Source organism: Mesoplodon densirostris, chromosome 2, assembly GCF_025265405.1.
Source record: "Mesoplodon densirostris isolate mMesDen1 chromosome 2, mMesDen1 primary haplotype, whole genome shotgun sequence".
Classification (NCBI taxonomy): Eukaryota; Metazoa; Chordata; class Mammalia; order Artiodactyla; family Ziphiidae; genus Mesoplodon; species Mesoplodon densirostris.
This window is the reverse complement of record NC_082662.1, coordinates 192,018,988-192,029,325: the sequence shown is the minus strand read 5'-3', so window position 1 is coordinate 192,029,325 and position 10,338 is coordinate 192,018,988.

Genomic DNA, 10,338 nt, shown 5'->3' with positions numbered 1-10,338 from the left:
TTTGACGATGGCCATTCTGACCGGTGTGAGGTGATACCTCGTAGTTTTGATTTGCATTTCTCTAATGATTAATGATGCTGAGCATCCTTTCATATGTTTGTTGGCCATCTGTATGTCTTCTTTGGAGAAATGTCTATTTAGGTCTTCTGCCCATTTTTGGATTGTGTTGTTTGTTTCTTTGGTATTGAGCTGCATGAGCTGCTTGTAAATTTTGGAAATTAATCCTTTGTCAGTTGCTTCATTTGCAAATATTTTCTCCCATTTTGAGGGTTGTCTTTTCCTCTTTATGGTTTCCTTTGCTGTGCAAAAGCTTTTAAGTTTCATTAGGTCCCATTTGTTTATTTTTGTTTTGATTTCCATTTCTCTAGGAGGTGGGTCCAAAAGGATCTTTCTGTGATTTATGTCATAGAGTGTTCTCCCTATGTTTTCCTCTAAGAGTTTTATAGTATCTGGCCTTACATTTAGGTCTTTAATCCATTTTGAGTTTATTTTTGTGTATGGTGTTAGGGAGTGTTCTAATTTCATTCTTTTTTTTTTTTCTTTCTTTTTTTTTTTTGCGGTACACAGTCGTCTCACTGTTGTGGCCTCTCCCGTTGCAGAGCACAGGCTCCAGACGCGCAGGCTCAGCGGCCACGGCTCACTGGCCCAGCCGCTCCACGGCATGCGGGATCCTCCCAGACCAGGGCACGAACCTGCGTCCCCTGCATCGGCAGGTGGACGCTCAACCACCACGCCACCAGGGAAGCCCTAATTTCATTCTTTTACATGTAGCTGTCCAGTTTTCCCAGCACCACTTACTGAAGAGGCTGTCTTTTCTCCATTGTATATTCTTGCCTTCTTTATCAAAAATAAGGTGACCATATGTGCGTGGGTTTATCTCTGGGCTTTCTATCCTGTTCCATTGATCTATATTTCTGTTTTTGTGCCAGTACTATACTGTCTTGATTACTGTAGCTTTGTAGTATAGTCTGAAGTCTGGGAGCCAGATTCCTCCAGCTCTGTTTTTCTTTCTCAAGATTGCTTTGGCTATTCGGGGTCTTTTGTGTTTCCATACAAATTGTGAATTTTTTTGTTCTAATTCTGTGAAAAATGCCATTGGTTGTTTGAGAAAACTTGCTTTTGAGTGATAGAAATCTGACTGTCTACTAACAACCCTCATCCTCTCTGGCTTGATCCGTTAACCAGCAAGGAGCTTCACGGGAGTGGGATGGGGGTGTGTGGGTGTGGCAGTTGTCCCCATGTGGCTACCCTGGCCTCAGGGTGCCAGGCCCCTGTGTTGATGGTCTAGACGAGGACCCGGGAGGAACAGTCTGTGAGGAAGAGCTGGCACTGGGCTGCATGTTTCAGGACAGTGAGGCTTGCCTTATGGGGAAGATGTTTTTTTTCCTTTCTATCACCAGGAAGTGAGCCATGCTGACAGCCAGTCATGGTGTTTTTCCAAAGATGGCTTTTCCAGAGGGGTGCTTCTGGAAGGGACCAGCAGGGTAGGAATGTGGTGGGCAGGGAGACATGCTTCCCTTTCGGGAGGCTGGCTCTGGCTGGAGCTGCCCCGAGAAGATAATAACAGTCCGACTTACAGAGCTCTTGCTGGGTACTGACTGCTAGTCTAAGCCCTTAACATCCGTCTCATTTTTGTCTCTATTTTGTAGGTGAAGAAATTGAGGTTGAGATCTTGCCTGGGTCCCCAGCCGGTCAGTGCTGGAGCTGGGACTTGCATCCCGGCAGCCTGGCACCCGAGGCCACGTGCCCTGGTGCCATGCAGATCCGCAGAGGAAAGGGGGGCTTGGAGACCATGTGGGGCCCGGGGAGGGGCTCTGTCACTCAGCAGCTGCTGCACATTTCTTTCTTTCTCCCTTCTTAATGGCTTTTTTGGAGTATAACTGACATACCATAAAATTCACCCCTTGTAAGTATGCGAGTCCATGATTTGTACTAAAGCTACAGAGTTGTGCAGCCATGACCACAACCAGGTTCTAGAACACGTGCTTCACCCCAGACGCTTCCTTGCTCAGTTGCTTTAACGAGTCTCAACTCCCTTGTCTGTAAAGTGGGAACGACACCGCCTGCCTTGTAGGCCTGTCCCAAGCATTAGATGAGCATGTAAGTGGCGTATGGTAAATGCATGAGTTATTACCATTCTGGTCTCTTAGAGTCACTTACGTACAGACTTTCAGAGCTGGGTGTGGTCTGGAAGGCTGTCAAATCCCACCCTCTCCTTCAACATATACGAAACCAAGGTGCCAAGAAGGTCAGCAACTCACCGCTAAGGACACGCCGCTCAGGACACGCTGCACGTTGAGTGGCGGGGCTGGACTGGAAGCCAGGCCTCTTGGTTGGGAGTTCGGTGCTCTCTTATCTCCCACGTGACTTTCCCCTGAGGCACAGGGGAGGTGTCATTGCCACACCCCCCTTTTTGGGGGCCCCCAGGGCAATGCTGACCGGCAGGCATGGACTGCCGGAGTTTACTTGTGCTGGTGGAAGACTGCCCAGGACTCTGGCCTTGGAGAGAGAGTGCAGCGGGGAAGGCTGGGTGCAGAATCCAGGGACACGGCCCAAGGTGGAGGCCGAGGCAGGAATGTCCACTGTCGGGACAGAGGACGCATTGATTCCAACCACCCACAGGCTGGCCAGCTTCATGGGCACGTGCACAGTCACACGGGACCCCATGTTTGGTTTAATGCTTTGCTGTTGCCCCCTTCAAATTCTTACCGAGTTTTTAAACAAGGGACCCCACATTTTTATTTCACACAGGCCCCCATAAATTGTGTAGCCAGTTTTGCCCACGGGACAGAGAGCAGAGCCCAAGCTTGACTCTCAAGGTCCCAGTAAGGAATAGTATTTCTCCACCCAGAACTTACTTACATATGAACTATTTCTGTACACGACACGATCGTGGAGTCTTAATATTGAGCATTAAGAGAAATCAAAGTGGCAAAACAATCAACACACTCTGATCCAAGTTATGTCAAAAGATGCCCCACAAAACTATATATTTCTAGGTGCATTATACCTGTATGAAAATATGTTTTTAGAGAACTCTGGAAAGTCTCCAAACTGATAGCAGTGGTTACTTCTGGGAAAGAGTCACCCAGGGCATTGTTAATTCTTTCCGTATGTTTGAGTTGCTGGGGGGTTTTTCACAAGGAGAATGTATTCAGGAATTACATAATGACAGGTAAAATGGTAAGATACTCCTAGTATATTCTGTGAACATTTTCTTATATCAGTAAATATTCTTAACACCTTAGGGAAGTGTCTTGTGGGACTTCCCTGGCGGTCCAGTGGTTCGGACTTGGTGCTTTTCACTGCCGAGGGCCAGGGTTCAATCCCTGATCGGGGTTCTAAGATCCCGCAAGCCGCACAGTGTGGCCAAAAAAAGAAAAATTTCTTGAGAGGGAAAAGGAGGGACATGGGGACACTGAAGCGTGGAAGGTAGAGGAAAGAAAGAGCTTTGGGTGAGTTAGGGCTGCGGGGAGCAGGCTGGACACGGGGAGGGGAAGGCTGGGTGTGGAAACCATCGCCCAGATGGTCCGTGGGTGCTGGGCGTGACCCCAAGGATTTGGAGGCCGCGCGGCCCACTTCCGTGGCGGGCGGGTGACAGGAGGCGTTAGGGGCATGAGTTGCCAAGTGAACCGGGTGACGAGGTTGTCGAGGTGACTTTGGCTGTGGTGAACAGAGGTGACGGAGGCAGGGGCGCAAGGAATCTCCTCCACGGGAGGAAGGGATGGGGCCCCGGTGTGGGATGTACCAGGAAATGGGAGGTTTCAGGCAGGGTGCCTAGTGGACAGAGCGCAGCTTTGGGGTCAGGGCTGTAGTCAAGCCTCAGATTCACTGCATCCTCACTGTGTGCCCATGACCTGGGTCTGTCCCCTGGGAGACAGAGGACGCTGACAATGCACACCTGGCGGGGATGTTGGGAGGATTTGATGAGATGATGTCGGTGAATCATTGGACCCAGTGCCTGGCTCCGAGTGGGAGCCCCAAATGTCCCCCCTTCCCTTTCATTGACTGTAGTTTGAGGCGCTAACGTGGCCACAAGTATTTGCATGTATGAAGAGCCTTCCTTCCAGTACCTCCCTCCCCATTTTCTAGGCGAGCTGCCGAGAGCCTCCTGGGTGCAGCCCGCAAAGGCTGAGCGGAGCCCGCCGGGAGGGGACAGGAGCTGGCTACAGCCAGAGGACTGGACAGTGAGACAAGAGGACGCAGGCCTCCAACCCCCGAGCTGCAGGGCCAGTGAGGCTGCTTTGGGCAGCTCGGCCAGGGGTCCCACATTGAGATCCTGGGAGGGGGATGCTCTGTGAGCGCTGATACCAGTTCCCCCACATTTCTCTCCCCCGGCCCTTTGGGCTCCCTCGCCTCCGGGGGTGTCCCCGCGGCTGCTGCAGCCTTCTCCCCTGGGTGTGCAGATGTGCCCTGCGGCAGCTGGAACGCCCACGCGCACCTGTTGCCTGGATCAGCGGCCGTAACTACTCCAGGGAAGGCAGGCCAGGTGCCGGGCTTTGCCGGGTCCTCCTTCCTGCAGGCGGGAAGGCGGGGCATCTGCCTGTCCTGGCTGCGCGTGGAGGCCGCCTGGAAAGTGCTGGGCCTAGAGTCTCGAGTCTCGGCACAGACTGGACCCTCCTCCAGCCCGGAGCTGCTTCCAGCCATGCAGCTGTCCCCTCGGTCCAGCTGGTTCGCTGGGGGCTCCCACACTGGGGCGGGGAGGCTGGGGAGCGGTCCCGGGGGCAGGGGCGTGGTGAAGTGGAGCAGCAGCGTGGACCCGAGGGGTCAGAGGCGACCAGAGCTGGGAGGAGGCGGACAGTGAGGCCAAGGGCAAGGGTGAGTCTGGAGACAAGAGCTAAACTCGCTCCGCGTGGCTTCGCTGCAGAGATGTCGTTCTGGAGATGCTGGGATGCAGAATCCCCTTCTCAGCTGAGTGTGCGGGGCTGGCGTGTTCCGGGCAGGCCTCGTGGGAGCCCGCACAGCCATGCGGACTGCCGGCCTTCATGGAGAGCGCGAGTACCCGGCCAGGAGCCCCGGGTCTCTGAGAAGAGCTCATGGGGCAAATCCAACACACACATCTCTGACATCCAACCCACACATGGCATTGCACATGTCAATACACGTGAAAACCTCCCAGGAGAAAACCGGGCAGTGAGTCAGCATCGCTGACGTCTGGGTCACACATCCACTCCCCTGTCAGTTGGTCTTTGAATGAACGTACCCCTGCCTCCCACTCAGGGAAGGGAGGTTTGAGCCGGTGATGCTCAGAGATGCCGAGGTCCCTATAGGAAGCTGACCTCCAGCTCCCGTCTGCCTGGACCAGCCAGGACCCATAGCCCAGGTGGCGGGTGGGTGGCTCCAGCCACACGTGGGACACTGCTGACCCCTGCTGGCACTTTTCTCCCCGTAGCCAGCAGGCGGAACCCGAGGGAGAATGGAGTGTCAGAAAAACCTTGCCATCCGTCTGGGAGGGGGTGGGAAGAAATAGCCCCGCTCAGGCTCCTTTGGTGAGACCAAGAAGAATTAGAACACAACCCAGACCGTGTTTCTGCGAAGAGTGAGGTAGACTGGCAGCATGTCCTCCCAGCCTCTGTGGCTTGGTCAGCTCCTTGCTACCCATTCCCTAGAACCTAAACCGAGAAACCATGAACAACACTCCACCAGCCAAATTCAACTACTCAACCGGATAAAAAAGGAAACAATGAACTTTCAGCTTAACTTATTGTGGGTCTGATGCACCCTTTGGACCTGGGGCTAACGGGATAATTATGGCTTTACCGTCTCCTTTTCCATGAGAGGGGTTGGTGTTACACTCTTTGGGAAACTGCTACCGAGAAAGCTGACATCTGGAGTATTTGCCTCTGTGGCTAGATATTTTAAAGATCATTTTGTACAGCCTAGGGATGCAATTTAAGTCTTCCAGAAACTTTACTGGAATCGTCCCCGGGACCAAAGGAACCCCAGACTCCAACAATTCCGACAGAATTAGTGTGGAAGCCCCCGGGAGAAGGGAAGTCACTCCTTTTTAACCCCCTCCTCCTCTGCCCCCCATCCTAGCAGCAGACCAGAGTTCTCCTTCGCTTCGTGGCTAGCCTCCTTCAAGGGTGCGTGAACTCCCTACCACCAACCTCCCATCACCATCAGGCCTCCGCTCTGGACGCGGTGCTGAGGCACTCCAGCAAAGGCAATCGTTGGCCTCTTGAAAGCTAAATCTTAAGTGCGTTTTCCAGCTCTCATTTTTTTTTTTTTTTTTTTTTTTTTTTGCGGTACACGGGCCTCTCACTGCTGCGGCCTCTCCCGTTGCGGAGCACAGGCTCCGGACGCGCAGGCTCAGCCGCCATGGCTCACGGGCCCAGCCGCTCCGCGGCATGTGGGATCCTCCTGGACCGGGGCACGAACCCGTGTTCCCTGCATCGGCAGGCGGACTCTCAACCACTGCGCCACCAGGGAAGCCCTCCAGCTCTCATTTTACTTAATCTCTTTAGCATCTGACATCTTAACACTCCTTCATCATTTATTAATCAAAAATTTTATTGTGAAATATTGTAAACATGCCAAAGGTATGGAAAACAATATAGCAAACATACCTGTTGCACCCGTCAAGGTTCTGCAGAGAAACAGAACGAATGGGATACTCATTCATTCATTTATTTACTGACTTATTATAAGGAGCTGGTTTGGGCAGTCATGACAGCTAGTCCCAGGTACTGCCGAGGGAGCTGGTAGCCTGCAGACCCAGGAAAGCCAACGGTTTAGTTCCAGTCTGAGTCTGAAGGCCTGAGAACCAGGTGAGCCGATGGGATAATTCTGGTCTGAAGGCCAGCAGGCTTGAGACCCAGGCAGAAGCTGATGTCCCGGTTTGAAGGCAGCCAGGCAGGAGGGATGCTCTCTTATTCGGGGGAGGGGGGTCAGCCCCTTTGTTCTGTCCAGGTCTTCAGATGATTGGACAAGGCCCACCCACATTAGGGAGGGCAATTTGGTTTAGTCAGTCTACTAATTTAAATGTTAATCTCATCCAAAAAACACCCAGAATAATTTTGGCCAAATATCTGGGCACCCCGTGGCCCAGTCAAGTTGACACATAAATTTAACCATCACACCTGTGAACACCATACAGTGTAAGAAATGAAGCAGTGTGAGAACATAGTTTAAGCTCCTCCCCTCTTGAATTTCTCTCTCCCCACAGAGGGGATACTATTCTGCCCTTGGCATTAACCATTCCCATACATCTCTTTATGCTTTTACTATGTTATACACTCTACGTGCATAGACTATTTTAACTATACATATGAAATCATACTGTGTGTGTTCTTCTGCAGCTTTCTTTTTTGACTCAGCATATACTGTCTGTCTGGGTCATGGATGTTTCCAGAACTCCTCTGGCTCTCCTGAACTGACCAGATCAGGTGTGACTAGGACACCAGGCACAGTTTTTTCTTTTCTTTTTTTTTTTAAATCTGACTCTGTTCTTCTTCCTTCCTTCCTTTTCTTTTTTTTTCTTCTTTCCTTTTTACACTGTGACCAGATACTATCAGGCACTGGACATGCAGAAGTTGACCAAGACACAATTCTGTCCCCAACTTCATGCTTCTCTGTAGCCCTTTGTAGCAAAGGAAGTTTGCTACAAACCACGTCTGTGCAGCCCAGACTACGAAGAATAAACCGAATCCTCCTAAAGTAGCATAAAGCTGCTCACAGCGGGCTCGGGTGATGCCCGCCAGTGCTCTAAAGTGGAAAACACGGGCGATGGGCTTTAGCATTCTGCGTCCTGGAGAGAGGGCTGGACCAGTCCTCTGCAGGCTGGGCCCCAGGCTCCGCAGAGAGAGGGGCCGCGGTCCCCTTCCCTTGGGTCTTGGGGCCCAAACGCGGTGCCTCTGGAAGCTTGTTTCCGAGACATTCGGCTGCTGCCGAGGGCCAGCCCCACCCCGATCCCCCTCCCCAGAAAGCCATGCTCGACCTCGCCATCCCAGCTCGTCCAGCCTTTGAAGCAGGCTCACCCATCCTTCCCTAAAGGCTGGTGGGTGACACGGAGGGTCCTGGGCATCCAGGCCTGTGCCCAACCAGCCCGTGGGCCCTCGCGCCCCGCCGTGGTCCTCGATCTCGCTCCCTGCACGCTGCGGTGCCATCCTGCCTTCTCCCGGCGGGCTGTGTCTGCTCTCCGAGCCAGGTCTCACTCTGCACAAGGACCACTCCCGGCGCCTGTGTGACACCCACACAGGGAGTTACCACGTGACCACGGCCATACCTCATCTCTCTCCCTGTGCTGCGGTTTCTCCTTACTGGTCGCTTCCCGCTTTGGGCCCTGCCCGTGGCTGCTTGAGAAGACTCAGCGGGGCAGAGTCGTTGGCTCTACCTGGCCACTGGCCGTGGTGACACCAACTGGATTCTTCTCCCTCTGGGAGTCCGTCTCGGCAGAACCTCGCTGGACGGGCCCCCTCCCCCAGAGGCCACTACTCCCTTGCCTTGGTCAATGCTGGCCGCCAGCCAGAGTCCCCGACACGCCCTCGGGAGGGCAGCCTGCATCCACCTCTTTCTCTGAGGCTCCTTTTCAGAGAAATGTTTTTGCAAGTCTTAGTGAGGACAGCTCAGCGGATACTTCTAAACCCTCATGTTTTCTCTTGGCAACATCCCATCAGTAAAAACGTTCTTTCTTAGGAAATGCATCTCTGAAGGCAGCATAGCTGAAGGGATCCACCTGGAGTGACCTACCCACCTCTGGAAACTGTCTTTTCCCAAATGGGCTGTGTTTCCCATCCCACATGCTCTTCTAGAGCCTTGCCACGGTGCACATCAGGAGGCGGGGTCTGTGTCCCCTTTCCTTGAAACTGGGTGGGGCTTTGGGACTGTCAGCAGAACACGGGGTAGGGTGGGGGAGGGAGTTCTGTGCGCCTTCTGAGGCTGGTTGGCAAAAGGCCAGACAGCTTCCTCCTGACTTCCTCTCTCCCAGGACACTTGCCCTCTTAGCCCCGCCTGGCCGCCTGGCGAGTTTACACATAGGGGTCCCCGCTAACCGTCCAGCTGCCAGCCAGCATTAGCCGTCGGCCACGTGAGCACAAAAGTCCCCCTGATGACTCCAGCTAACCATCACCTGACTGCATCACATGTATGGTCTGAGCAAGAACCATGCAGCTGAGCTCATAAACCCCAGAACCACGAGAGAGAAAAGTAAGTGACTGCTGTGGGTTTAAGCTACTGAGCTTGGGGCGACTCGTTACGCAGCAGCAGGTACCAGAAGTCTGTCCGCTTCCACGTGGTCCAGCTCATGAGTAGCTCAGGTAAATCTGTCCCGGATTCCTGCAGGGGAGCCTCCCTCCTGAGCCCCCAGTGCTCTTTGCTGTGCCGGCCTCCTGCATCACATCCAGCGCCCACATGTCCCCTGGTCCTGGGAAGCCCCGAGTCTACAGCCCAGCACTTGGCACATAGGGGGTGCAGCTCGGAGGAGATGAAGAGGATTCCGGGCAGAGAGGAGGGCCCTGAGCCAAACAAGCGTCCACTACCTTCAAAGGCCTTTTTCTCTGACCAGCGTCCCAGGACTTTTGGCTTCTCTGCTAGGAGCCTAGGATGTCTCAAGTGAGAGTCAAAAGAATTTAAGAAGCAAGTGATCCCAGAGGACAAAGGATGAAGGGCTGCTTAGGCTAGGAGGCCCCTGAGGGTGTGATTCACAAATTGGCCGGCAGGTGCCAGCCTCACTCCCGGTTCTAACCCTGCAAACTGGAATGAACTCCTTGGTGCTGGAATTCGTAAAACATAAAAAAACAAAGTAAAGCCAAGCACCTCTCCAGGCAAGTCGCATGTGAGCTACAAAGGAGACCGAGCCACAACCCTGCCCTCTGCGGCCGTCCTATAAAGAGTAAACCCTGTCTCTTGAGCTCATCTTTGGGTTGTCGTCCAGCCCTTTCTTCTGTCTCGGGGGCTCATTTCATACGATTGACCCTGATGGACCAGAGGCGTCCAAGGTCTTGCCTAAAGCCTGGTTATTTTCAATCTACTCACTGCTTACACCTCTGCTGTCTGGCCAGATGACCACAGGGAAGTTGGAGGTCCTCGACAGGAGGACAGGGTGTTCAACAGATCAGGATCAGAGGAGGCAGGTCTGCCGGAGAGACCGCCCGGCCACACTTCTCCCGGGAGCGGGCCTTCCTTTCCCCTGTCTCCCGGCGCCTCCTGTCTCCCTGCCCACACCGGCCTGGTGTGGACGCAGGCCGCTGAGAGGGACGTGGCCTCACAAGGCCATCGGGCCAGGGGGGCGGGGAAGGGGAAGTGGTGGATTTAACTGAAAGTTATCCAGCCTGTTTCACAACACCCTGAGGACCCAGCCCCGGGCCTCCCCCGAGGAATTTCTGAATCACCTTCCAA